Raw genomic sequence first — 25812 nt, forward strand, 5'->3', positions numbered from 1 at the left:
AACAAATATTTTGCTCTGATGTAATAAGGATCACAATTCCTGTGTATCTTTTCAGCCACAATACTTGTGTTTTCACTGCCTTCTGCCTAATCGCCTAGCCAATGCCTCATATTTTAGGTTTTTGCAATGAGAGTTCCCCATTTCCAGCACTATCTTATGTATTAGTTAGAGTATAACCTGTTTTTTTAAAGGGGACTTACAAATAGAGTGGCTGAGATAAGGTTAAAATTTAATTCTGTCATATAAAAGTCCAGAGGTAGGCAGTCCAATGCTAGCAGGACAACTTTACCATCCTCAACACGTGAATTTCATCCTTGGGTCAAAGTTGGCTTCTATAGCTCTCATCAGCTGATCTGTGTCCCAGCTGGAGGGAAGGAACGAATGAGGCCAACTTGCTTATTCTCTTTAAGGATACAACCAAAAAGTGACTCCCATTAGTTCTGCTGACATCCTATCTGACAAAACCTATTCCTGTGGGCCATACCTAGCTTCAAGGGAGGCTAGGAAATAAATCTTTGGTCAAGTAATCATGGACCCATTTAAAACTTAGGAATATTATTTTAAAATATAACAAATAGATTTTGGTGAACAACTAATAATTTCTGCAACATTGAATATTGGATTACAATTAAGTAGGCATTGAAGTGTGTTCTGCCTAAGATTTCTTAGGGAAAATGTCAGAATCTCTAGGTTCAGTCCAAAGGGAAGGAAATATATATATTTAAAAATATGTGTGATAACTTCAGTGATCATCTTGCTGGCCTGGAGTGGGAAGAGAACTGGAAAGCCCCAGCTCTTTCTCTCCTCATTTCTTCTTTGTGCTAGTAGAGTTATAGTTCATAAAGTCTGGCTTACAGTTTGGTCTAGCTTCTGCACCAAGAATAGGCAGGGAAAGTGTTCACTCCCCTTCTTTCTATAGCTGCATGCCAAACAAACTTTTGCTCACTTTAGCAAGCATAAATTTGGGCCACCAAATAGCCTTCATGGTGTTTCTCTTATTTGCAATATGGAGACAACATTTTGTGCTCTATGCAGAGGCAAGAAGTTCTAGGTCATGTATAAGAAGACGTCCAGTATTTTCATTGTCCACCATTCCTCTTACCTGAGTGAAGGTTACTAATTAGACATAGAGAAAAGAAAGAAAAAAGAAGTGAATTATATAATTTACTGTCAGTTAATACAGAAAGTTCAGCAATATAGCTTAAAGAAGGGATGTGACTCTCTTAGTATTAAAAGGCAAGAATCGCTAGTTTATTTTTTAAAAGGTTCAATATTATGTTAATAGAGGGAATATATACCTCTTATAAGGGCTGAATGGGAATTGATGGAAAGGAAATTCATCATTGCAGGTTGTGAAAAGTGTTTCGGAAACGTCCAGGAGAAAATTACTTTCATGTCATAGAACACCACCTCCCACCTCCACCATCATTTTGACCTTCATCCTCTAGTCCTCTCCAAAGTACCAAAACTAACTCTTCATCCATCCCTAAAGCAGCCCACAAATACTGTCATCTCTTTTGTGGTACAGTGGAAATTGCGAAGAGGAGAAAAGTCGATGGCATTCAAGCTGTGCCTCACACTGTTAAATTATCAAGACATAAGCCCTTCCTTATGTCTTAAGAGAAAGTTGTAGAGATGAAAGAAAGGGATGAAGAAGAAAGAAAGAAGGAAGTGTCCCTGAGATCCAGCCCTTTCTTACCAAAAGAAGTAAAACCCACACATCTTACCAAAGCCTTACCATCCAGGCTAATCTCCTGTACTCCCTCCACTGCACCAGCCACACTGGCCTTCTTTCTTCAACCAAACTTGTTTTTACTTAAAGAACTTCCCTTTACACTTCCTGTTCCCTCTGCCTGGAAGGCTACATTCTCACATTTTCTTTCTTTTGAATTTTATGTTTCTTTATTTTTCACTTTTTGCAAGCTCCCTGTAGCTAGACAAAGTCTGGCATGGAGTAAGCACTGAATGTGTAACCCATGGTAAGGGATTTGGATTTGTTTATTGAACTGGCTCCCATTTTAAAAAATGGTAACCAATGAGTTGAAGATTATATTGTTGGCAGAAGTAAATATGTATGCCAACAATGTGGGCATACTATTAATGTTTATAATTCAACTTCTAAGAAGCTAGTCTAAGATAGAGTAATCCACAATATGAACAAGTGTATAAATATATTTATTGATGTATTATTTTTTGTAGCATAATTTTGAAAAAACTAAAAATCCAACAATAGCAAAGCAGTTAAATAAACTTAAGAACTCAATAGAATATAATTGTATCAGTCAGAGTTCTCCACATAAATAGAACCAATAGGATATATACAGGTATAAATACATACATATACACACATAAACATGAAAGAGAGAGAGAGGTATTTATTTTAGGGAACTGAACAATGCAATTGTGGGGACAGGCAACTCTAAAATCTGTAGGGCAGGCTGGCAGGTTGAAAATTCAGGTAAGTGTTTATGTCTCAGCCTTAAATCCAAAATCTGTAGGGAAGGCCAGTGGGCTAAAAACTCGGACTAGATTTCCATGTTGTAGTGTTGAGGTAGGATGTCCTTTTCTTTAGTAGATCTTAGTCTTTACTTTTAAGGGTTTCAACTGATTGGATAAGATCAATCCACATTAGGGAGGGTAATTTCCTTTACTTGAAGTCAACTGATTGTGAATTTTAATCACATCTTTTAAAAACTTTCACAACAACATCTAAATTAGTGTTTGACCAAGCAACTGGACACCACAGTTTAGCCAAATTGACACAAAAAAATTGGCCATCACAATAATGACATTTAAAGAAATGGTTAAGTGGGTTATGTTGTCGTGTAGGAGAAAAAGGCTTAGATATTAAGAAATAAGCAGAATGCGAAACTCCCGTCTATCTTAGTTATGGCTAGGTTAAAAATGTGTAAGACAAAAGATGGAGATAAGAACACCAAAATGCTAATAATTATGAGGTAGAGTGGTAAGATTATGTGTAATATTTTTCTCACATGCCTAAAAATGTTATAATGCTTTTATATCATTTTTATCATAGAAAAATAAAATTATGGACATGCATGGTGGCTCATGCCTGTTATCTCAGCACTTTGAGAAGCAGAGGTGGGAGGATTGTTTGAGCCTAGGAATTCAAGGCCAGCCTGGGCAACATAGTGAGACTCTGTCTTTACAAAAATAATAATTATAAAAATGACCTGGCCCTAGTAGTATGTGCTTGTAGTTCTAGCTCCTTGGAGGCTGAGCGGGGAGGATTTCTTAAGCCCAGGAGATGGAGGCTGTAGTGAGCTATGACTGAGCCAGTGCACTCCAGTCTGAGTGACAGAGCAAGACCCTGTCTCAAATACTAAAAAACAAACAAACAAGAGAAAAAAAAAGAAAAATAACATTTTAATAGGCAATTCTTCCTCATTAATGATTTTTATAATAGAAAATTAATAGAAAATTCTTCCTTAATGATTGAATTATTTAAAACAAAATGACAATACAACAACTTGGTGACATGAAAGATAGTAAACACTCAAGCTTTTTAAATGAGGAGAAAATTACTCTACAGATAATCAAATATTTTAAAGATAGTCTGAATGTTATTTTGGCAATCAGGCCTATTCTCTAAGTGATAAAAAGTTCCTGGATACCCTAATTCAACATAAGCAGAGATATCTGTGTGGATTTGCAAGTGCCTCTGAGACCTGAAGACATGCTCCTTCTGCTTGTTTCCTTAGAATGATGGTGTTGGAAGATAAGATGAGCTTCCTAATTTCCACTCATGCTCAATGTGAAAGTGCAAACTAAGATTAGTCCAACATAAAACTTCTGCCAACAATATAATCTTCAATCCATTTCTTCTTATTATTGTTTTAATGTGTGGGCTACTTCAATAAGCAAGTCTAAACTCCTTTTCATGGGCAATATATTTAGTGCTCACTACATTCCATAAATTAGGCAAAGTTTAGTTTTGGTGCCCTTAGTATCTGTTTCTGAATCCTTGGTAATCCCTTTCTCTAACCTTGTACTTTTTCCACCTAACCCTATCAAAACTCCGGTCATGGAAAATAATTTGATACTGATCATAGCTGCATTGTGTTGAGCAGTTGTTACACACCAGGTGTAATTCTAGAGACAATTGTGAGATGGTTAATATTATTAATCCTATTTTATAGATGAGACAAGTGGAATAAGGAGAAGTTAAATAACTTGATGAAATTTGTACTTTTGTCAATTTATTTATATATATAAATAATTTTCCATATTTTATGTATATATATATTATAGTACATCCTCTATTTCATCTAGCAACTTTATCTGCAATGATTAATGAAAAACATCTTTTTTTTAACATTTATCCAACTGATTCTCCTTTTGCATATAACCTGGCTTTACTCCTCATGGGTAAATCATGTAATCAGAAGGAAATATACAATTGATATTCATGACCATAAATTTTTAATAGAACTAGTCTACCTAGTTGTGTAACTTTCTCCAGCAATGTTTTTGCCCAGGTGCAAGCAGGAAGAAGAAGGAAGTTTGGTTGAAGTGGAAAAGAAAAGAAGAGCAAAGATTTTTAGTGTATTTGTAGGATATTATAAAAGTTATACCATAGACTAGAATGAATGAAGGAAGTGAAGACAGATTAGGAGCAGCAGAAAGAGAAAGTGGAGTATTTTATGAATTAGAAGTCTCAAAGATGTTGAAAGTTGCAGAAGGATATTTAAGCAGGCAAGGTAGAAGGATAAGTGGCATTACTAAGGGAGGAAGTTGGTGATTTTGGAGTTTGGAAAGCTATGAGTTATTCACAAAGTGGCTGTCAGAGTCAGTGAGTGAAATAAAATACAAAGCATCATTGTACATGAGGGGGCAAGTAATATAGAATTGGGATATTATATAGATCTTCCATGTAAGTTTTGGAGTTATCCCAAAGTCAGGATGCAAAGGAAACTATACACAGGTGTCAAAATCCTCAGAGAATGAGTAGAATGCCTTGACTCTAGACAATTAATAGATGACAGCATAAAGTAGGAAGAATGTGTGGTAGAGTCACCTGGCATACATTTCAAAGAATGGTGGATTTTTAAGGTGGTAGAGAAACTTTGAAGAGATTGCAATCATTTCATGTTCTTTTGGAACTTTTAGCCACACATTTTCAGGCCTTACAGCAATTATCATCAACTCGTTTCCCATCTAGTTTTAACACTTCCTAAACCTTGAGTTGCATACTCTAGCTTCTGCCTCACAAGTTTATGTGTGACACCTCCTGCTTTCCATGTCTGTGAAATGCAAGTTTATATTAATTCCAAATGATGATAATTACTTAGGGTTTATGTCCAACCCAGGATCTCTAGAACAGCACTGTTTAATAAAACTCTCTGTAATGACAGAAATGTGCTCTGTGTTACTAGTACAGTAGCCAAATTACTCTCAGTGCTGTTCTCAGAATCAGAAGCTCAAATATAAAATTATCCCTCATCTTCTTATTGCAACCCTTTCTTCACTGTCCCTTGTCCTTTGGTCCAGAACTCTTCTTTGAGATTCAGAAAATGATACGCATAAATGTCCGTCAGTGGGTCTAAACCTGAAACACATGGCTCTTTGAAGTGTCATGGATGGGCTTTGGAAGCCCATGAACCTCCTGATGTTGTACGCAAAGGTTGCATACATGTGAATGTACACTTTTCTGAGGACGAATATTAAAACATTCATCTTTCTTTAAAGACTATGAGATCCAAAAATGTTAAAATGTTTTTGTCCATAGTGAACACACAAACATTTTAGAAACCCCAAATGAGGCAAAATTAAATTATCCAAAAATAACCTGAAAGAGGATCTCGGCATTGAAGCATTTTTCCCTCCTAGCAGTCCCTAGAAAAATGCCAACACATAGAAGGCAGTAATAACTATGTATTACTATTTACTTGGTGAGTATTGATAAATGATGAATACATAAAATTGATAAAGTATACATAAAATTGATAAAGATAAGGACAGTGTACCTTGATGAGCTCCAACCTTCTTAAGGGGAGCAGGACCCCATTAGGACTTCCCAATATGACCTAAGAATGAATGTAGGAGTTGTGGATCAGGGATCTTGACTATGAAACCGGGCATGCTTTATTAAATCCTAGTAACTGGGTTATTGCCATTTTCCCTTGACCGTTTCCCAAAATAAAACATCTCAAAACAAATGCAAAAAGATGTAGTTTACCTATTTTGGGGACTGTATACCTCAATTCATAGTTAAGTTAGACATAAAATGGATATCAACATGTCTAAAACAGAAACTCAAGGAAACAAATCCTTGGAGGCAAAAAAGAAGTAGGCAGAGTATTGACCTAGGGTTGTCTTCAGACTTACCTGAGTGAGAGCTTGGTATCAGATACATTGTAAAGTAATAGAATTTAGAAATCCAAAGTTTGAAGACACATCATGAATAAACATGTTAGCAAGTGTGGTGAAGTATATGGAAAACCCTTAAGCCGTCTTGTTCCCATCATCTCATCTTGGCTTGCTTCCTTAGAAACACAAATGTCTGAAGTACCTTGTGGTACATCTAATTGTGGGAGAGGTTCTGTGAATTGAATCCATCCCAAATTCCTATTTTCATGCCCCCTGAGGTGCTGACTCAGTTTTGCTTTATAAATGATGAACGAATAGATTGTGGCTTATAAAATAAAGTGTTCCCTTCTATTTCATGGTAATGGATTGTGACATTATAACCATGCCTTAATAGCTTTACATTAAATCTTACAAGCCCTTTAAAATTATTGTCAATATTTCTTTAGTTAATTAAAACCAGTGAGGTTACTTACTGGGTAATATGATGTTTATAATTATTTAAGAATAGACAAGGTGAAAAATTTCTGAACTAGAGACATGAAGATTTTATGGAATATGGAGAAGGTAAGTCTCCAAAATTAACCTCTTCAATTTCTTTGAAAGCTTCTGACGTGAATGCAGGAAGGTACAAACTGTAAGTTAATTTTTTTATTACATCCTAAGTAATCAACATACACACACACACACACACACACATACACAATATGACTCTAAAATTTACTATCATTTATAGATTATTGATAGCCATACTATGTGTCTTACCTTAAAGACAGCTAAACCCATCAATTAATGTTTCAACAGAAAGCAAATATCCAAAATGAAGCAATTAAAAGCTTTAGACTACTGTTGGAAGAATTACTCAGCTCTGTGTTTGTTACTATTATGAGTGAGAAATTGAGCAATAACTCTTTTTTAACCTATAAAGCTGGAATATGAATACCAACCTCACAGAGTTATGATTTTTTTTTTGAGACAGAGTCTCACTCTGTCGCCCAGGCTGGAGTACAGTGGCGTGATCTCAGCTCACTGCAACCTCCGCCTCCCAGGTTCAAGCAATTCTCCTGCCTCAGCCTCCCAAGTAGCTGGAATTACAGGCGCCTGCCACCATGCCCAGCTAATTTTTGCATTTTTAGTAGAGATGGAGTTTTACCATGTTGGCCAGGCTGGTCTCGAACTCCAGACCTCAGGTGATCGGCCAACCTCGGCCTCCCAAAGTGCTGGGATTACAGTGAGCCACCATGCCTGGCCTTGATATGGTTTAAATAAAAATGCTCTACTTAAGGATATTTTTGAAAACACAGCAGAACCTGCAAATTTAGCTTTATAACATATAAGCTTATCTATTTTGGTGGTTTCCAAACCTGGTTGAGCTTTAGAATCACTTGGGAAGTTAAAATTAATAAATAGAGAAGCCTTGGGCTTTACTATGTATTTATTTAATCAGAATCCCCTGGCAAGCAATAAAAAATTGGTATTTTTATTAAGTCATCAAGGTGCTTCAGATCTAATTCACTAATAAAACAATAGCTACTGTTTATCAGACACTTACTATGTTCTAGACACTTTGTCAGGTAGATATTTTTCCTATATTTTGTATCTCATTTAGATCTCACAAGAGCTCTGGAAGTAGGTATTATTGTCTCCATTTTACAAATAAAGAAATAAATATTGTGTCCAAGGTCCCAACAAGTTACATAATGAGTAAATCATGGAATCCTTGTTAAAAACTCAAGACTGTCAGACTCCAGTGGTTTTTCAAATTTTATATGTTTCATGGCATGTTTTAGGACTAGAATTTTTAGCAGTTGTTCTTTTATAAAACTCGATAAGCTTAAAATAAGCCATTGCTATAGTATACCAATGCCCTTCTAAGCAGATCAGTCTCTCGGTTGTCTGTCCACTAGCAGTACTATTGGAGCAGAATGTTGCTGCCTGACTGACCCCTCATGCTCTCATGAAGCAGAGTCACCTCATGTTCCACTAGACATGTTATCATTTTTCTTTGGTACTGGCTACCTATTGCATTGTGCCTTTCATGTCTCAAGTATGTTAAAATTCTCATCATCTATCTGATATTTACTCCCTTAACAGTATAGGTATTTAGTTTGACAGAAATTAATTTTGCATGTTGACCAAAATTTGACAGCCCAATAAAGGATTCACAGTGCATATTCCTTCCACTGCAACATTCCTCCTATTTGTTTAAGACTGCTGACTTTCCTTGGGTGGTGGGGCGTGGGGGCAGGGGGGTGGTTAACTTTTTCCTTCTCCTAAACTTAAACTCTTACATAAGGTCTAACATAGCTTGTTTCATCCCCGTTTAACATATGGTTTTAGATCTTATTTGAGCTTAGATTTTTAATTTTTTTCCATTGAAGACACACTTTTAAAAAGAATTTCTGCCAAAGTTGAAATGTTCCACTCATGTGGGATGATACAGTGGTCTGCCGTTGAAAGCAGAGCAACTTCCCCACGGTGGTTTTGAGGCACTGGGGATCCACCCCACAAGGAAAGCCATGGTCCCTGAGATGTATACCAGACCAGAGAGTGAATGCTTTTCTTGTCATCCCTTTGCCCAGAATCATGACTGTAAAGCGTTGCTTTGACAGTGGTATTAACCTCTTTTTTCCTTAGTCTTCTCTCCTCCTGTCTTTAATACACAAAGTATACTTTCTGCTTTGTAATGTTTTTTGCTCTTATTTTTAAGACACTTCCAGAAGTTTCCTAACTTTCTCAAAAATTTGACTTCAAGGAAACTTTTGGAAGTATCTTTTAAAAACAGTAAACATTACCATGAGGCAGAAAATGTGTTTTACGTATATAGTCGAAGGTATTACTATAGCATAGATTATTATGGTAGCCAAATATTTTGATTTAATTTACTTGAGGGAAAAGAGGTATTACTAATTGTGCATTAACTAGGTGCCAAACATTGTAATAAACATGTTGTGAACATAATTTCATTTAATCCTCATGGTGACCCAATTATGAAAAGCATTATTTCCATTTCATAGGCAAGGAAACAGGCTCAAGGGAAATCAATCATCCAGAAATTGATAGAGCTGGAAACCCTTGCCTATCTAACTTCAAAATGTTTCCTCATAACATTGCATTTAACAGCCTCTTTCATGACTGCTGTGATGGTTTTAAATAAATAGCTGCAACTTTTTTGATATTCTTTCCATTTTAAGGTGAGGCCTATGCCTTGTCTCCTTGAATCTGTGTGGGCTTATAACTCAATTATAACCAATAGAATGACATGAAAGTAAATGCATGATTTCTGAAGCTAAGTCATAAAAAGTGATGCAGCTTTTGTCTTATTCACTGGTTCACTTATTTTGGAGGCCTAATCTTCCATATAAGAAATCCAACTATTCTGAAACCAGCATGGTACAAAGAGGCCTAGGGTATTTGGAGAGACCTCAACTGACAGCAGCCTCAGCCACCAAGCATGGGAGTGAAGATCTCTCCAGATCTGCAGCTGGCCACTAACTGCCCAGACATATCTTTCCACACTCCTCTCCCATAAAAGCCACTGTGTTTACTTTAAATTCTCTGTTGTTCTTTGTCTGGAATACCTGATTCCCAGCTAAGTTCAACTTCTCCTTCCAAATATAGCTCAGATGTCACTTATTTCAGAAAAGCTTCGTTGTCAAACGCACCCTTTCAAGCCTCAATGATGCAATGATCATAGGGGATATTTCCCCTTCTACCTTCTTCAATCAGCAGAAAAATACTCTAGGATAGGGTGGTTTGTCTCTTATTTTCTTATGTTTGGGGTCTAGAATAGTGTCAGCACATGGTACACATTTAATAAAAACTTCTGAGTGAATGAATAAATACTTCAATGAACTAATTAATGAGAGTATAAGTGAATGAGTTGAATGGTGGTATGTAATACACAGAAAAATATACTGAACACAATCTCTATATGAAGCAAATTAGGGAAGAAAAATTATATAAAGAATTTATATAGACATGAATATTTAGGTAAATACTGTTTAGAAAGCATGCATAAAACAATCTAATGTTTGGTGTTTATAGTTTTAGTTTATAACAAATGCTCTATGGTTAATGCATAATTCAGAGATGTAATGAAATGTGACCCATATATATATATAACTTTGATTAACAGATTTTTTTAATTGCCATTAAATATCTTTTACATGTAAGCAAGAAACAATTTTATATTTGCAAAAAAAGAGATTGGGTTGAATTCATAGTATTGCTTATACAGATTTTACTGAAGGAGTAGATTATATAAAAAGATCAACTGGAAATTATAAAAGTAAAAAATAAAATATTTGGATTTATGCTTCCACTAATGAAGGATTAACTACAATAGTAATAGTGTCTTCACCATAAATAACTAGAAAACCTGATAAAATATGTGAAACAATTACTTTTCAGATATTGAGCTACAGCTCAGTGAGAAAGGAGAAATGGATGAGGAATATTGGCTGTCACATACTACGTAAAGGCAGTTTCCAGGCTACAATGATGGAAAGGAGAACCAGAGACAAGGCAGTGGTCTTGCTGAGGTGAGAAACAAAGATCAGAGTTCAAGGAGGCTGAGACAACCAGAATTTGTGGACAGAAAGTTAAAGAGGAAAGAGCTGAACAGAGAGAGGACTCTAAAGATCTGCTGAAGTGTGTCCTTGAATCTTTGTCTGAATATTAATCTGTATATGCATGGGATAAAACTCCATGAGGCTGATGAAAAAAATATGAAAGCAATAAGTCCAAAATTCCTGGAGGTCACAATTCAAGGTGTTTCTCAATCCCAATAGCTACAATGGAGGGACTTTGCAATATGTAAGGAATTGGATAGAGTCCCTATATGGGTATTGCCTTAGTAGTGGGGTTAATTTAGCCCTAGGCTAAAGCCTACTACAGATCAGTGCTAATCAAAATTAAAAGTTAGCTTTAAAATAATTAAATTGATTCAAAGTTAGTTTAAAAATAGTTAACAAAAAAAAGAGTAATTTTTCAAATTTAATGAAAGCAATAATCCCATAGCTCAATAAATCCCAAGAAGAAGAAAGCTGAGAGAAATGACATCTAGGTAAATCATGATCAAATTGCTGAAAACCAGCAACAAAAAAATCTTAAAAGTAGTCAGAGAAAAATAATACATTGCATTAAAGAATAAAAATAAAATTGATAGCAGACTGCCCGTTGGAAACTATGTAAGTCAGAGAACAATGGAACACATTGCCAAAGGACACACAGGAAAAAAACCAAACTGGAATTTTATATCTAGTTAAAATAACTTTCAAAAATGAAGATTAAATGAATAATTTATCAGACAAACATAAGCTGAAAGATATTCTCACCAGCAGATCTTTACTATAAATCAATGTTAAAGAAAGTTCTCTGGGATGATGGGAAATTCTACCAAATGAAAAATTAGATGCACAAAAGAAAACACCAGAAATGATAAATTTAGAGATTAATATAAAAGATATTTGTGTAATTTAAAAATATCTTTAAAAGATAATTGATGGTTGAAAGCAAAACTAATAGCAATGTATTGTAAAATATATTGGAGTAAATATATATCAGAGTGAAATGTATAACAAGAACAGCACAAAAGACAGAAGAAGAAAACATGTATTGCCATACATTATTTGAGAGTGGAAAAAGTTAAAAATATATTTTATAAACCCTGGAACATCTGCTAAAACAAAACAAAAAAGGTTGAATAAGATGCCAATATGTAAATATTTCTTACATGTTGCCAAAAATAATTTCATATTAGCAAAATAGTTTGGATTAGATTTAGTAATAATGCTTATTAAAAAGAAGCTCAAGGGAAAGGAAAAAATCATATCCAAGAATCAAGGATTCACTTTTAGATTTGACTTCTGGTTAGGAAGCAAAGTCAGTGACAAAGTTAGGGGCAAAAGACTTTGGAGATTCCAACCATTTCTGAATCCCCACTCTCAGACTAGGCTTTCCCAGCAAGTGCATCATTTGTATATATGGTATATAAGTCCAGTATGTGTGTGTGTGTGTGCACGTGCATGTGTGTGTGTGTATTTGTGTAAACTTTTGTACTGAGCAGGGCCTCTCTTTTGTTCATTGCTCCCTATACAGTGCCTGGTATAGTAGGTATACAATAGTATTTTATGATTTACTGACTGGAAGTATCAGAACTCTCTGGAGAAGCAGACAGACTGAGCACCATGAGTTACTCTTTACACCTAGGTGAAGAAGAATAGACGATACCATCCTATGTGGCCTCCGTCTCTGATAAAGCTCCAACTCTCAGCCTACCTGTGACTCTAAGCTCTAAGTGAGAGAATTTACTTGATAGCTACCAACTTTGACTTCAGATGTTCCTGACCTTGGTTTAGCAAAAACAAATTCTGATCTTTCAAGCACTTAACTTATTTTTGTGGAGCCCAACTAAACCCCAGGTTGACAACTGAACCATCATTTATGTATTCTTTTTTTAATTGACTGTTTAATTTGGCCTCTTAAACTGAATTAGCCTTATCGTAACTATTCAGCACAAGGAGCCTCTGCTTTACGTATACTATGTTGCAGGCCCTGTGTCAAGCCTAAGAGATGGGATATATAGCTCTTACCATCAAGAAACACAAGATTTACAGCAAAGGGAAATATATAAACAGGTAATTTTTAAATATTGTAAAATGTATTGTAATGGCTAAAAATAACAACAAAGTGTAATGTTGGCAAAAGCATTGAAATATACAAACTTATTACAAACACTTAGCATACAAAACAATACTTATAAAAGCTTGGCATCTGCCATTCTGTGTTTCTTGGATGGTATAACAACTCAGTGTTTGCATCCAGGAAAATGGTCCTGAGTACATATCTCAGCAAAATATGAGGAGTAGTAGTATATCATTCCTTTAAATTCCCAGTTCTTTCCCATGTCTGTTGATTTTATCTAAGGTTGAAAAGGGAAGCTGCAAATCCCAGGCTTTCCTTTCATCATATGCTTCTTGCTTGCCAGCATTTGAAGGAGCAATTCTATTATGTGATTTGACTAACCACTGAATTAGGGAGCAGCAGTCATGTTATGTGAAAGCCTACCAGTTCTGTAGAGGCTATAAAATTAATCTAAACAATAAGGTTAAGAATGGGTTGATACCACAAAAAAAGGAAATGTAACTATATGAGATGATAGATATGTTACTTTGCTTAACTATAGTAATTACTTCACTGTATATATATATTTATCTCAAGATAAGTATATCAAAACATCATGTTGTATACCTTAAATATATACAGTTACAAAGAAAGAATCAGGTGAAAACCCACAGTTTATTGTGGTGTTTGTTATTAGAATGACAATCTCTGAGTTCACTCTAAGCTACTTTTTGGAGTCAGGTTCCAGATCTAGATGACTGTTTAGGAGTTGCAACTCCTAAAGAGGAAGGTATAAGATGAGATAATTACATGTAGCAGAAGCCACAGTGGACTCATTTTGTCACTCAGTACAGGATTTCTCAACCTCAGCGATATTGGCAGTCAAGGCCAGCTGATTCTTTGTTGGTGGAGGAGAGGGCTATCCTGTGCATTGCAGGGTATCTGGCAGCATGCCTGGCCTCTACCTTCTTGATGCCAGTAGCATTTGTGAGAACCAAAAATGTCTTCAGACATTTCCAAATGTTCTCTGAGAGGTACAATTTCCCTTGTTTTATAACCACAAACCTAATATAACATATATATTTTAGTTAAAAGTAAGACAATCTCTTCTTAAGTGACAGGTGGTTGATATCACTGCTTTTGTTTTTGGAATACTTTTGTCTGGAAAACCCTTGAAGGGGATGATATATGTCGAATATTAAGATTTTTTTTTCAGAAAGCCACATGGATACAGTAGTGAAGGGAATGATTAGTTCTGCCTGGGAGTGATCTGTGAAGAACTTCACAAGAAATGATGTCACTCTTATGAAGTGATTAATACCTTTATCATGGGAGTGGAGTAGTTAGAGTTGGAGTGGGTTCCTGATACAATAATGCATTTTTCTCCCTCCCGTTCTCTCTCTAACCTCTTGCCTTTCTGCCTTTCACTATGGGGTGACAGAACAAGAAGGCCCTTGCCAGATGTGGGCACCTCAATCTTGGACTTTCCAGCCTCCAGAGCTGAAAAAATAAATTTCTGTCCTTTATAAATTACCTAGTCTTCGGTATTCTGTTATAGCAGCACAAAACACGCTAAGACAGATGATTGCCAGGTGGACAAAGGTAAGAGAAGGAATAGCAATCTTCATAGAAGAAACAGCACAGGTAAATGAATGGCAACATAGAATAGGATATTTATGGACCTTCAAGTAGTCAATATCACTCTCAGTTTACCGAAGGTAGCTCCTTTCTGTGCCTGTTTTCTCAGTGTCTTTACTAATAGTGCCCCCTCCTGCCCCTGTTACTCTCAGAACTGTCCCATTTTAATGATAAGTGATATATGGTTATCTTAGATTTTATGAAACTACCAAACTCTGCCTTCTTTAGGTGAAATATTTATGGTCACTTCCTTCTTTCTTTTCTTTCTTTCTCTCACTCTTTCTTCAACAAATAAGTATTGAATTCTTGACACCTACTGATCACTGTGATAGGCAGGCAGAGGGAACAAAGCAGTAGAAAAGACATAGTCCCTGTCTTCAAGGAGCTTATACTATAGTGAAAGACTTATAAATAAGCAACTATCACACTAAGATGAGCCCACTGGACTAATTACAAGTTGCTCTGAACTTACTTAGGACTTCACAGAAGGCTTTCTGAAGAGGAATGAGACAGCATTGCTGGTACCTGAAGTGCCAATGGGATACAGCCAGTGGATGAGAGGGTGGGCAGATGACCCAAGATGGAGAAACACCATGTGTAAAAACAGAATTGATAAAGGAAAGGCTCACTGAGGAAGCAACATATATCTTCATGCCCCAAAAGAGGTGAGTGAGGCTGTGAATTAAGAGAGGAGTCAGATGGCCGGGCGCGGTGGCTCACGCCTGTAATCCCAGCACTTTGGGAGGCCGAGGTGGGTGGATCACAAGGTCAGGAGATCGAGACCACCTTGGCTAACACGGTGAAACCCCGTCTCTACTAAAAATACAAAAAAATTAGCCAGGCGTGGTTGCGGGCGCCTGTAGTCCCAGCTACTTGGGAGGTTGAGGCAGGAGAATGGCGTGAACTCGGGAGGCGGAGCTTGGAGCCGAGATCGCGCCACTGCACTCCAGCCTGGGGGACAGAGAGAGACTCCGTCTCAAAAAAAAAAAAAAAAAAAAAAAAAAAAAGAGAGGAGTCAGCAGATGGACAAACCAGGTGTGTGAAGGTGTATCCACTGCCTTTACTTTTTAAAGATATTTCAAAGAATACCACCCACCAAGGAACAGCACTATTCTACATTGCTTTTAAAAGTTAATCTCAACTTTTAGTTTTACTTGCAACATAATTTTTATTAGGTTTCTTAAAATTCTTTTTTTTTTTTTTTACATTTTTAAGACTTTATTTTTACAGAGCAGTTTTAGTTTCACAGCAAAATGGAGAAGGTACAGTAGTTCCTCTTTATCCATGGTTTCACTTTCCAAGTTTTCGATTACCCAAGAGTGAACTGCAGTCCAAAAATATTTCATGTAATAAGATATTTTGAGAGAGACTACAGTCCTTAGAAATATTAAAACAAACCTTCAATATTATAGGAAAATTCATTGCTTTTAGCAAGTAGATTTATAAATTTAACCTCATAATGATAAGGTACAGACTGAGTATATATTAAACTTAAAATTTGTCATTCTTGTATGTAAATGTTCACTATCCTTTTCCTTAATTAAATGACAAAGTGTATTTGCTAAAACTGCCTTTTTTTTTCAAAGCACCTGTATCACTAGGCACCCATTCTTACAAGTTTCCTTATTAAATTCCAATTAAGCTTATAGAACTTCTGACTTTGATTGTAATTTCTAGTTAAGACTGAATTAATAGTGATGATAGTGATAATAATAAATGATAAACAGCAACATCTACTATAACAACTATCATTTATTGGATCTTTACTTTGTACCAGGCATTGTTCCAAGCTCTTTTATTAATCTTAACTCATTTAATCCTGACAACAAACCTATGAGGTAGGCATTATTATTATACACTTTTCACACTCATGAAATTGAGGAATAGAAGTTGGTTAAATAACTTGCCATAGGTCACACATACAACCAGCAAGTGGTAGATTGGGGATGCAGTCACAGGTAGTTTGGGTCAGGGCCAGTTCTGCTCACAACTAGTGTTAATGAAGACAGACCTTATAATTTTGTCTTTTTTTTTTTTTTTCAAAAATTGGCATGCCTCCTTTCCACCTATGTTTTTATACTTTTACTATACATAGCTTTACAAGCCACAAATTATTGCTTTGTGCATTTTAAACCTATATAAATGCTATATCATAACATGTATAACTCTGCTTCTTGTTTTATTTTCTACCCAAAATGGTGCTTTCAAAATTATTATTAGGAATACCACAGAGTCTTTAAAAATACCATTTTAGCAGCTATTAATATAATACGCTTTTTTTCTTCTTTAACTTGCTGATGAAATAAAGTATATTGTTAGATTCTGTAAAGTTGAAGAATTCTTGTATTCCTGGTTCCTCTGTTGCTTGGTCATTGTATGTTTTATTCTTAATCCTCTGATGACTTCATTTGCTAATATTTTATTAAAATTTTTTGTCTATTTCTTTACATTAAATTCCTCTATAGCCTTTATACTCTATAAGTTGCCTTATCTGGTAGTAAGAATGTACTAGTATTTTTAAAAATTGGGAATTTTTCTATATTCTGAGATAAATAAGATAGAAAGCTATGGTTTTATATTTACTTAGAAGTCACATGAAAACCAATCTGGAAATGGTATCTTTTAATATTTATTTAGTTTTTTTGATTTGGTAATACAGTCACATGGCTCAATGTTTTTAAAAAATATGAATGAACTATCAATATAAAGTGAAAAGTTTCCTTTTCAGCCATCTCTTGGTGTCCCACTGCCATCATCATAGAAAGCCAATGCAGTGTGTGTGTGTCTGTGTGTGTGTGTACACTTCCAGAGACTTTTTTATACTTATAGGAACAAGCACACATAGATATCTTCCCATCTACTACCACTTTTACAGAAATAGTTCTAGATTATATACAAATTATTCTGAATCCTGTGTTTTCATTTAAAAGTTTAAGCTGTAAAATTTTTTCAGCTGTTCAGTATTTCATCGAATCAATGTCACATTTAGCACTTTCAGGGTGTTTCCCACATTTTAATATTTTAAATATTATTTCAATGAATAAACTTAGACTTATGTAATTTCACATGTGTAAAAATATGAGCTCACGTATATGCTATATGTCTATAAGATAAGTTACAAGGTATGAAATCGCTCTGTCAGAAAGTATATGCCTGTGTAATTTAGGTAGATATTGCCAAGCTGCCTTGTGCAGAGGTTGTATACAGTGCTTTTTACATGGTAGCTCTTTAATTACATTACTAATCTCTTTTGTGATTATTAATCTGTTTAGTTTTATATTTTTCTTGGGTCAATTTAATATTTTCATATTTAATTATTTCTAATATTTAATATAAATAAATGTTATTTATAATATTTAATATTTTTATTTGGGTTGTTATCTATTTACTTTAATTTAAATATATATATTTTGGCAGATAATTGCACTTTTTAATAATTCTTTTAGTTTTTTCAATATCTGAGATAATATACCACTTAAAAATTCCTAATATAAAGAAACAAACAACAGATACTGGGCTCTACTTGAGGGTGGAGAGTGGGATGAAGGAGAGGAGAAGAAAAGATAACTATTGAGTACTGGGCTTAATAACTGGGTGATGAAATAATCTGTACAACAAACCCATGGCATGTGTTTATCTATGTAACAAACCTTCACATGTACCCCAAAACCTAAAATAAAAGTTAAAAAAAATTTAATACTATACTTTTGCCTACTTCTTCTAACACAGGAATTATCTGTTTTACAGTTCTCTTCAAATAATCAACTTTTGGTTTTATTTATACCACAAGTAATTTTGGATTTATGTTTTATGCTAATTTCAGCTTTGTCTTTATTAATTCCCTTCTTTTTGGTTTCCTTTTGGTTTATTTATTGCTTTTGTTCTAATTTTTAAAATTGAACAATTGTTCTTTATTTTTTAAGAGATATTATAGGTATTATAGCTGAGTTTAAAGTTATATCCTGTAGGTTTGGATTTAATATGTTCTTTTTTCATTACTTTCTTTACAAATTAAATTTTTGGTTTTGATTTCTTCTTTGATCCAAGGATCTTTTAGGATTGTGCCCCTTAACTTTCAAACAGAGTAGTTGTTGATTTTTAAAAATGTGTTGAATTTCATCTATTTAACATAAAATTTTTTTAATGCAGTATCTTTTTGTAGGGTACAACTGAATATGTCTATTAAGTTGTATTAGTCAAATATTTTATAATTTTTAGCATTTATCTACTTCTTGTATCAAAATCTGTTAATATATTTACATCTCCTACATCAAATGTGTGTTTATCAATCTATTAATTGATGTATCACTACCCAGTTAGAAATCTAAAAGTTTTATTTTAGATATTTGACCAAGAAAATTTCAAACTAAAAAGGAGAAAATACGGTATTAAACAAAAATTTGTGCAAGCTTGAAAAAGAAAAAAAGATTACAAGAAAAAACAATAAAATAAAATGTATAAAATAATTGATATAAAAATAGAATCAATTTCAATGCATGTATTTGAATGAAATATATACCAACTTACCAACTTAATTCCTTTTATCAAAAGGTAGACAGTAGCCAAGTGCAGTGGCTCAGTCCTGTAATCCCAGCACTTTGGGAGCCTGAGACAGGTAGATCGCTTGAGCTCAGGAGTTTGAGACTGGCCTGGGCAACATGGCGAAACCCCAACTCTACAAAAAAATACAAAAATTTAGCTGGGCGTGGTGACGGGCTTGTAGTCTCAGCTACCAGGGAGGCCGGCGTGGGAGGATCGCTTGAGCCTGGAAGGTCAAGGCTGCAGTGAGCCGAGAGAATATTCAATTGTATGTTTTAAAGAATTCAATTACAATATAGATTTCTTGTTTAAAAAAAAAAACACTAAAAGAGAATGATTTTAATGAGACAGATTGGAAGCAGAGGTACAGGAAAAGATATATCAGGCAAATACAAGCAGATGAATTTTTTTTTTTTTTTTTTTTTTGGAGACAGGGTCTCAGTCTCACTCTGTTGCCCATGCTGGAGTGCAGTGGCTCACTGTAACCTCGAACTCTGGCACTCAAAAGATCATCCCACCTCAGCCTCCTGAGTAGCAAGGACTACAGGTGCACACTTCCACACTTCCACACCTGGCTTTTTTTTTTGTTGTTAGAGACAGAGTCCTACTATGTTGCCCAGGAAGGTCTTGAACTCCCCATCTCAAGTGATCCTCCTGCCTTGGCCTCTGAAAGTTCTGGGATTACAGGAGCAGATGCTTTTTCAATGTAGCTTATTCGACAGCCTTAGATTTCTGTGCAAAGACTGCACTAAAGAAAAGGGGATTGGGCAGCCACCGTGGCTCACACCTGTAATCCCAGCACTTTGGGAGGCCAAGATGGGAGGATTGCTTGAGCCCAGCAGTTCAAGACCAGCCTGAGCAATATAGTAAGGCCTTGTCTCTACAAAAATTTTAAAAATTAGCTAGGGTGTGGTGGTGTGTACCTGTAGTCCCAGCTACTTGGGAGATGGAGGCAGGAGGATCCCCTGAGCCCAGGAGTTCAAGGCTGCAGAGAGCTATGATCACACTACTGCACTCCAGCCTGAGAGACAGAGCAAGATTTTATCTCAAAAAAAATAAAATAAAATAAAACCAAATAATATAAAATAAAACAAAAAAAGAGAAGATCGCCTGGCCACTTTTTACTCAAAAACTGCTCTGAAGACAAGTAGCACCTACATCATCTTGGAGCTTCTTAGAAATTTATTAATAGATTCTCAGGCCCAGCCCGGACCTACTGAGTTAGAAACTGCATGTTTTTCTTTCATTTGTATTTTTATTGAACATGTACAATTATACATATTTCTGGGGTACAGTGTGATGTTTTGATACATGTATTATTGTGTTAATAATCAAATCAGGGTAATTAGCATATTCATCACCACAAACACATATTTTTTCTTTATAGTAGAACATTAAACATATTCTCTTCTAGTTATTTTGAGATATAGATTCCCATATTGTTACTTATAGTTACCCTTCTGTGCAAAAGAACACCAGAACCAATGCTTCCTTTCTAATTGTAACTTTGTACCCATTGACCAACCTCTTCTCATCCCTCCATCCTCCCTACCCTCACTAGTTTCTGGCAGCCACTGTCCTATTTACTACTTCTATGAGATCAACTTATTTAGGTTATACTTATGAGTGATAACATGAGGTATTTGCTTTTCTGTATCTGACCAATGTCATTTAACACAATGTCCTCCAGGGTCATCCATGTTGTTGCAAATGACAGGATTTCATTCTTTTTCGTGGCTTTTATAGGATTTCATTGTGTATATACACCACATTTTCTTTTTTTGTTTGTTTTATTTTACTTTAAGTTCTGGGATACATGTGCAGGATGCACAGGTTTGTTACATAGGTATACATGTGCCATAGTGGTTTGCTGCACCTGTCAACCCGTCATCTAGGTTTTAAGCCCCGCATGCATTAGGTATTTTTCCTAAGGCTCTCCTTCCCCTTGTCCCCAACCCCCCAACAGGCCCCAGTGTGTGATGTTCCCCTCCCTGTGTCCATGTGCTCTCATTGTCCAACTCCCACTTGTGAGCGAGAACATGCAGTGTTCGGTTTTCTGTTCCTGTGTTAGTTTCCTGAGGATGATGGTTTCCATTTTCATCCATGTCCCTGCAAAGGACATGAACTCATTCTTTTTTATGGCTGCATAGTGCTCCATGGTGTACATGTGCCACACATTCTTTATCCAGTCTATCATTGATGAGCATCTGGGTTGGTTCCAAGTCTTTGCTATGGTCAATAGTGCTGGAATAAACATATGTGTGCATGTGTCCTTCTAGTAGAATGATTTATAATCCTTTGAGTATATACCCAGTAATGGGATTGCTGGGTCAAATGGTATTTTTGGTTCTATATCCTTGAGGAATCACCATTGTGGAAACATTGTCTTCCACAATGGTTGAAGTAATTTACACTCCCAACAACAGTGTAAAAGCATTCCTATTTCTCCACATCCTCGCCAGCATCTACTGTTTCCAGACTTTTATTTTTATTTTTTTTTATTATACTTTAAGTTTTAGGGTACATGTGCACAACATGCAGGTCTGTTACCTATGTATACATGTACCATGTTGGTGTGCTGCACCCATTAACTCGTCATTTAACATTAGGTATATCTCCTAATGCTATCCCTCCCCCCTCCCCCCACCTCCCCCACCCCACACCAGGCCCCAATGTGTGATGTTCCCCTTCGTCTGTTCATGTGTTCTCATTGTTCAATTCCCACCTATGAGTGAGAACATGCGCTGTTTGGTTTTTTGTCCTTGCGAAAGTTTGCTGAGAATGATGGTTTCCAGCTCCATCCATGTCCCTACAAAGGACATGAACTCATCATTTTTTATGGCTGCATAGTATTCCATGGTGTATATGTGCCACATTTTCTTAATCCAGTCTATCACTGATGGACATTTGGGTTGGTTCCAAGTCTCTGCTATTGTGAATAGTGCCACAATAAACATACATGTGCATGTGTCTTTATAGCAGAATGCTTTCTAATCCTTTGGGTATATACCCAGTAATGGGATGGCTGGGTCAAATGGTATTTCTAGTTCTAGATCCCTGAGGAATCACCACACTGACTTCCACAATGGTTGAACTAGTTTACAGTCCCACCAACAGTGTAAAAGTGTTCCTATTTCTCCACATCCTCTCCAGCACCTGTTTTTTCCTGACTTTTTAATGATAGCCATTGTAACTGGTGTGAGATGGTATCTCATTGCGGTTTTGATTTGCATTTCTCTGATGGCCAGTGAGGATGAGCATTTTTTCATGGGTCTTTTGGCTGCATAAATGTCTTCTTTTGAGAAGTGTCTGTTTATATCCTTCACCCACCTGTTGATGGGTTTTTTTGTTTTTTTCTTGTAAATTTGTTTGAGTTCATTGTAGATTCTGGATATTAGCCCTTTGTCAGATGAGTAGATTGCAAAAATGTTCCCCCATTCTGTAGGTTGCCTGTTCACTCTGATGGTAGTTTCTTTTGCTGTGCAGAAGCTCTTTAGTTCAATTAGATCCCATTTGTCTATTTTGGCTTTTGTTGCCATTGCTTTTGGTGTTTTAGACATGAAGTCCTTGCCCATGCCTGTCTCCTGAATGGTATTGCCTAGGTTTTCTTCTAGGGTTTTTATGGTTTTAGGTCTAACATGTAAGTCTTTAATCCATCTTGAATTAATTTTTGTATAAGGTGTAAGGAAGGGATCCAGTTTAAGCTTTCTACATATGGCTAGCCAGTTTTCCCAGCACCATTTATTAAACAGGGAATCCTTTCCCCATTTCTTGTTTTTCTCAGGTTTATCAAAGATCAGATAGTTGTAGATATGTGGCATTATTTCTGAGGGCTCTGTTCTGTTCCATTGGTCTATATCTCTGTTTTGGTACCAGTACCACTCTGTTTTGGTTACTGTAGCCTTGTAGAATAGTTTGAAGTCAGGTAGCATGAAGCCTCCAGCTTTGTTCTTTTGGCTTAGGATTGACTTGGCAATGTGGGCTCCTTTTTGGTTCCATATGAACTTCAAATAGTTTTTTCCAATTCTGTGAAGAAAGTCATTGGTAGCTTGATGGGAATGGCATTGAATCTACAAATTACCTTGGGCAGTATGGCCATTTTCATGATATTCATTCTTCCTACCCATGAGCATGGAATGTTCTTCCATTTGTTTATATCCTCTTTTATTTCATTGAGCAGTGGTTTGTAGTTCTCCTTGAAGAGGTCTTTCACATCCCATGTAAGTTGGATTCCTAGGTATTTTATTCTCTTTGAAGCAATTGTGAATGGGAGTTCACTCATGATTTGGCTCTCTGTTTGTCTGTTATTGGTGTATAAGAATGCTTGTGACTTTTGAACATTGATTTTGTATCCTGAGACTTTACTGAAGTTGCTTATCAGCTTAAGGAGATTTTGGGCTGAGACGATGGTTTCTAGATATACAATCATGTCATCTGCAAACAGGGACAATTTGACTTCCTCTTTTCCTAATTGAATACACTTTATTTCCTTCTCCTGCTTGATTGCCCTGGCCAGAACTTCCAACACTATGTTGAATAGGAGTGGTGAGAGAGGGCATACCTGTCTTGTGCCAGTTTTCAAAGGTAATGCTTCCAGGATTTGCTCATTCAGTATGATATTGGCTGTGGGTTTGTCATAGATAGCTCTTATTATTTTGAGATACGTCCCATCAATACCTAATTTATTGAGAGTTTTTAGCATGAAGGGCTGTTGAATTTTGTCAAAGGCCTTTTCTGCATCTATTGAGATAATCATGTGGTTTTTGTCTTTGGTTCTGTTTATATGCTAGATTATGTTTATTGATTTGCATATGTTGAACCAGCCTTGCATCCCAGGAATGAAGCCCACTTGATCATGGTGGGTAAGCTTTTTGATGTGCTGCTGGATTTGATTTGCCAGTATTTTATTGAGGATTTTTGCATCGTTGTTCATCAGGGATATTGGTCTAAAATTCTCTTTTTTTTGTTGTGTCTCCAGGGATGGAGGAAGACCTACCAAGCAAATGGAAAACAACAAAAAAAAAAGGCAGGGGTTGCAATCCTAGTCTCTGATAAAACAGACTTTAAACCAACAAAGATCAAAAGAGACAAAGAAGGCCATTACACAATGGTAAAGGGATCAATTCAACAAGAAGAGCTAACTATCCTAAATATATATGCACCCAATACAGGAGCACCCAGATTCATAAAGCAAGTCCTTAGAGACCTACAAAGAGACTTAGACGCCCACACAATAATAATGGGAGACTTTAACACCTCATTGTCAACATTAGACAGATCAATGAGACAGAAAGTCAACAAAGATATCCAGGAATTGAACTCAACTCTGCACCAAGCAGACCTAATAGACATCTACAGGACTCTCCACCCCAAATCAACAGAACATACTTTCTTTTCAGCACCACACCACACTTATTCCAAAATTGACCACATAGTTGGAAGTAACGCACTCCTCAGCAAATATAAAGGAACAGAAATTATAACAAACTGTCTCTCAGACCACAGTGCAATCAAACTAGAACTCACGATTAAGAAACTCACTCAAAACTGCTCAACTACATGGAAACTGAACAACCTGCTCCTGAATGACTACTGGGTACATAACGAAACAAAGGCAGAAATAAAGATGTTCTTTGAAACCAACAAGAACAAAGACACAAGATACCAGAATCTCTGGGACACATTCAAAGCAGTGCATAGAGGGAAATTTATAGCACTAAATGCCCACAAGTGAAAGCAGGAAAGACCTAAAATTGACACCCTAACATCACAGTGAAAAGAACTAGAGAAGCAAAAGCAAACACATTCAAAAGCTAGCAGGAGGCAAGAAATATCTAAGATCAGAGCAGAACTGAAGGAAATAAAGACACAAAAAACCCTTCAAAAGATGAATGAATCCAGGAGCTGTTTTTTTTTGAAAAGAGCAACAAAATTGATAGACCACTATCAAGACTAATAAAGAAGAAAAGACAGAAGAATCAAATAGACGCAATAAAAAATGATCAAGGGGATATCACCACCGATCCCACAGAAATACAAACTACCATCAGAGAATACTATAAACACCTCTATGCAAATAAACTAGAAAATCTAGAAGAAATGGATAAATTCCTGGACACATACACCCTCCCAAGACTAAACCAGGAAGAAGTTGAATCTCTGAATAGACCAATAACAGGATCTGAAATTGAGGCAATAATTAATAGCTTACCAACCAAAAAAAGTCCAGGACCAGATGCATTCACAGCTGAATTCTACCAGAGGTACAAGGAGGAGCTGGTACCATTCCTTCTGAAACTATTACAATCAATAGAAAAAGAGGGAATCCTCCCTAACTCATTTTATGAAGCCAGCATCATCCTGTTTCCAGACTTTTTAATGATCGCCATTCTAACTGGCGTGAGAGGGTATCTCATTGTGGTTTTGGTTTGCATTTCTCTAATGACCAGTGATGATGAGCTTTTTTTCATACGTTTGTTGGCCTCATAAATGTCTTCTTTTGAGAAGTGTCTGTTCATATACTTTGCCCACTTTTTGATGGGATTGTTTGCTTTTTTGTTGTAAATTTGTTTAAGTTCCTTGTAGATTCTCGATATTAGCCCTTTCTCAGATGGATAGATTGCAAAAACTTTCTCCCATTCTGTAGGTTGTCTGTTCACTCTGATTGTTTCATTTGCTGAA

The sequence above is a fragment of the Pongo abelii genome, chromosome 1, assembly GCF_028885655.2.
Source record: "Pongo abelii isolate AG06213 chromosome 1, NHGRI_mPonAbe1-v2.0_pri, whole genome shotgun sequence".
NCBI lineage: Eukaryota > Metazoa > Chordata > Mammalia > Primates > Hominidae > Pongo > Pongo abelii.